We start from the raw sequence: 4,629 nt of genomic DNA, 5'->3' as shown, positions 1-4,629 counted from the left end.
AAGGAATTAATACAGCTAAAAAAAGAAAGTATCAGCACCCTGATTGAGACCAAACACACCTCAGTAGCTGTTACCCAGCCCTCAGCTGCAGAATTTACTGGAATTAGCTAAAATCAAGTTAACTGGAAACCAGCAACAGCTAAGTGAAGACTGAGCCCCACCCTGACAGCTGCTGTTGCTGGCAGTGAACACAACATTGAAGACCGGCCTTGTTCACTGTGTCAAGAAAAGGGGAAGTTCATTTTGGTAGTTTGGAAGACTTTAAAAGACATACTTGTATTGCTGTATTTGGAGGGCTTTTGTAGCAAACTGATGATAAGAGTTCCTTTTAAAAGACTGTGCATCTTTCTTGAGCCACTTTGAAGGGAATGAAGTTTTACACTAAGCCTTTTATGTGGTAAGTAGTATCACCAAGGAAAGCAAAATATGTTTTTCTGACTGTGACAATATTTGTATTTATATATTTGTTTTGATCTTAAACTTTTACTTTTAAATGTTGGTGATATATCAGTTTTTTCCCTAAAATATTTTCAATTATTTGATAATTTATATAAAAATAAGCTGAAGATATATCTGTATATATGAATGGATATACAAATTTGATATACTCCTGCTCTCTCCTGATAAACATACACACACTTGATGTCTATATACGTATTTAAGTTTAACTTTTTAACTCAGAATTTCCCAAGTTTACATCGCTAGTTTTTAGATTATTTCAAAATTCTTGTATTATTATATACCATTTAAGTTACTGATATATATGTTCTCCCTTAACCCCAGCATAACATTTATTTTTATCTAGTAAAAATATGTTAACACAATCAAAATATCCTTTAAATGTTTTTTTTTCCTTCCACAAATAAATACTGAAATGCAGTATGTATATATATCACTATTTATACCGATACTAGAATGCAAAGTTCACCAGCAACCCTTAAAATGTATTAAGGTGTAATGATGTTATATATAGACATAGACTACATGACGATCAGATACGTCAGTTGATACAGGACAGTATGAGGTTGTAATTAAGATTTGCATTAATTTGTGAGTTTGAAGCTGGGGTATATATAATGGGGAGACGACAGTTTGAATTTTATAGAGCTTTGCAGTGTGTTGCCGATGACATGACAGCAGCAATGAATGCTGGAGGCCTTTTCTTTAATTTGGTATTTCAGTGTTTTAAGGGATAGGTGAATTGGCGATGTCTTCATGTCAACCTTACCTGTCATTTTTTGTCTGTGGTAACTATTATATATAGATCTATATACACATGCACAGAACTTTCATTATTAAAAGGTGATGATTTGCAAATGAGGGTGTTATATCCTTTGAAAGTCAAAAATACCCCTAGGTATTTTTCTTCTCTTCTGCTCTGACAGTTTCACAAAACTAGCTTTTAGAAACTTACTTTTTTAAGATTTGAATTTTACAAATCAATGTAATATATAGAATAATAAAAAGCCTGTTTGTTTTATTTATAGTTTTATCATGGTAGTTTTTAATTTATAGTTTCACTTTAAGATAAGGAGGCACGCTGAGGTAATTTATATTTGAGAAATTATTCTACTAAAAATAGATCCTGTTGACCCCCAAAATATAGTCCAAGCAACCAAGGTGATCTAGTAACTGGTTATAAGAAAACTTTAATAAAACTCTTAATCTGAAAATATCACAGGGGATTACACAACCGTACAATACCAGCAATTTAAAACAAAAATTGTGTTACTACAATTGCAACCAATCAAATGTTCTTAGATCTGGAAAAGTGATGGTTACAAATGATAATATAATTAAAAAATGAAAGATTTAATGAAACTAAAGTTAGAAACTTGGAAAAATTTCAAATAAAAATGTTTAAGAATCTGGAAAAAACACAGAAATGGTTATAAAACTAAAAGGAGAAAAAAATCCTGAAGAAGTGTATCTTAATACCCCAAATATACTAAGTTTTAAGGTTTTAAAATTACTAACGTGGTCACCTGTTAGGGAAACCTGCTTTATCCAAGTTTCAGAAACAGAGTCCTGAAAGCAAGGGTATCTAACATCCGCACATGGGTTCCTCTGCCCAAACAAGGTTTTGGTGCAAAGGGAACACCATCCGAAGACAGAAGCTCCTTTTTTATTAGCCAACTGAAGAAGCTAACATGCTTAGTGCTAATATAGAAAGTGAATCTTTTATTTTCTGTTCTATTGTTTTGCAGTTAAACTAGATACAGCTGGGTCAGATTGAACTCACATCCTTTCACTTCCCTGTTCTTGTCTCATAGCTCATCTTTTACCCTGGTCCTACACACCTCTCACCTGTGATGTTCCTTAAATTCCTTACATTTACCCATTCCTTAAATTTTATTTCCCTTAGCCTAACTGTTTGAGGTTTGCTTGTCCTGTCTTATCTTAATCTGTTACTAAAAAGCAGCCTAAAGTTTACTACGCATAAACCCACCTAACAGAAGGATTTTTTTAAAACTTACTTGATAAATTCGTGTTTTAGCCTGATGATTATAAAGGCAGAGATCGCTCAGTATATCAGAGCTGCAGTAAAATGTGATAGTTTGTTTGTAAAGGAATAGATTCAGGCCTGAAGTACATGCCCAAGAAGACAAGTAAGATCTTCTGTAGGCTTCAATCAGGGCTTCCCAGACCTAGATTCTGGGAATATTGAGGTCATGGACGTTATGTGCATACTTGCACTCCATTTTCTACACACACGGTTAACTCTGGAAGAGGGGAATCATAGAATCATAGAAAATGAGAGTTGGAAGGGACCACAGGAGATCATCTAGTCCAACCCCCTGCTCAAAGTAGGACCATCCCCAACTAGATCATCCCACCCAAGACTTTGTCTACCCATGTCTTAAAAACCTCCAAGGATTCCACAACCTCTCTGGGTAACCTCTTCCAGTGTTTAACTACCCTCCCAGTGAGAGAGTTTTTTCCTAATATCCAACCTAAACTTTCCTTGTTGCAACTTGAGACCACTGCTCCTTGTTTGGTCATCTGCCACCACTGAGGATGTATACAGAAGTTGCTTGTTCTGCCATTTAAAGTGTTTTATTGCCATGACTTAACAGAAGTGTATGACTTAATAGTACTTTAAAAATGGGTAGTGTTTTAAATTAACCCTTGTTAAATGAGGTATTAAATTTGAATTTTACAGAACTTGTACAGCATTTTAATACTGGTCACATTTCTGATCAGTGGAGAAGTCCCAGGAGAATATGGAGTGACCCTGGCCTCCCAGCGTGGAAAGTGCACAGAGGCTCAGAGGCCCCCTCCACCAAACACTACACTTATGTCATGTTTAAGACTGCTGTAACTTTATAGTGCTATTAAAAAGTGCTTTAAAATGCAGAGCTGTAAACATGCACAGAGTCAAGTTGATATACAGGGAAATAATTTACTGGAGACAGTGACTGGCCAATAAACAGAAGAGCCCCAGTTTGAAGTACAGCTTGCTGTAACTTATTGTGACATAGGTCAGCATGAAATCTAGTACTAGTAAAAATATTTATATTCTGGTTGCTGTCCAAATGAACTCAGCATGGGAAGGAGCACTGGCTACATTGTATCTTCCTCCTTTCCTGCAATCTGACAGAAGCTGTTTCTTGGGTGTATTTCAAAGCATGGGCTCTGCAAGGGAATCATGGAGGGGGTCCCATTTAAGAAAATGGACCCACGCCAGTGCAGACTTTAAATAATTTTAATGGAAATGCATGGTTTGCATGGGGGGCAGGAGGCATCATTTCCTTTACTTGTCCTCCTAGCCTCCCCTACCAAGAGGCTTCTAGCACTCTTATCTCCCCTGCCAACATTGACTACCCTGCTCTTCCACTATCTTCTTATTAAGGAAAGCAGTTTCCATTACTCTCACTCCCAAAACATAGGCAGACAGCAGGCAAAATATGCCACATGTGTCTACATGTTTGCGTATCCTTACGAGCAAACTAAGTGTGGGAAAAAAAATTGAGTTGAAAAGGAAGCAAATTGTTCCAATGAAACATTTTGACCCCAAATTTAAAAATGTTGTGTTGTTTTTAGGCCACTTAACTCTTTCTGAAACATTTTCTTTCCTTTCCCCTTTCCTAAATTTAGGCTAGTTTTTAAGCAAAAACATTTGTTTTGAAATGAGAAGTCAAATATTATTTTGAAGAGGTCAAAACGAAACGTGCCATTTTCCAATTTCCCTCTGTTATGTGCCAAATTCTACCCAAATTTAACCTCAGTGTCATCACAAACAATAAGTATATTGTTTGTCAAAACAAATTCACTGATTTCTAATCCCCACAGATCTCTTTGCATTAAGCAAAGTTACCTAAAACAGTGCTTTCTGCTATGCCTGTGTGAATAGGGAATTATTCAATTCGGATTCAGCCGACTCAGAGGACAGTGCTTCAATTCAGAGATTCGGATCACTGTCCTGAATCAATTCAGCTGAATTGGCTTTGGAAGATTCGGTGCTGATTTGGACAGATTCGGCGATTTGGATCGGCCGGGAAGAGGCAGGCACAGCTGGGTGGCTGTAGGTTCTCCCATGGCTCCTCTAGCTGTGCCTGCCTCTCCCTGGGTGGGGGGAGCCACAGGAGAAGCTCCCATGGCTGGCCTGCCCGGGCCCCGCCCCCCCGC

At 37.2% G+C, this 4,629-nt stretch overlaps 1 protein-coding gene across 1 annotated transcript in view; it reads left to right on the top strand.

The window, feature by feature from the left end:
• The first annotated feature begins 294 nt into the window (after positions 1-294).
• The window catches only part of COL6A6 (collagen type VI alpha 6 chain), an 84,947-nt gene continuing 80,612 nt past the window's right edge, over positions 295-4,629 (top strand). Inside the window, exon 1 of the mRNA XM_006038640.3 lies at positions 295-397. The gene's annotated coding sequence lies outside the window, so the exon portion shown is untranslated. The remainder of the gene's footprint in view (positions 398-4,629) is intronic.

The sequence above is a fragment of the Alligator sinensis genome, unplaced genomic scaffold, assembly GCF_000455745.1.
Source record: "Alligator sinensis unplaced genomic scaffold, ASM45574v1 scaffold1979_1, whole genome shotgun sequence".
NCBI lineage: Eukaryota > Metazoa > Chordata > Crocodylia > Alligatoridae > Alligator > Alligator sinensis.
Note: the sequence above shows the minus strand (reverse complement) of the source record. Positions and strands in the feature narration are given on the sequence as shown.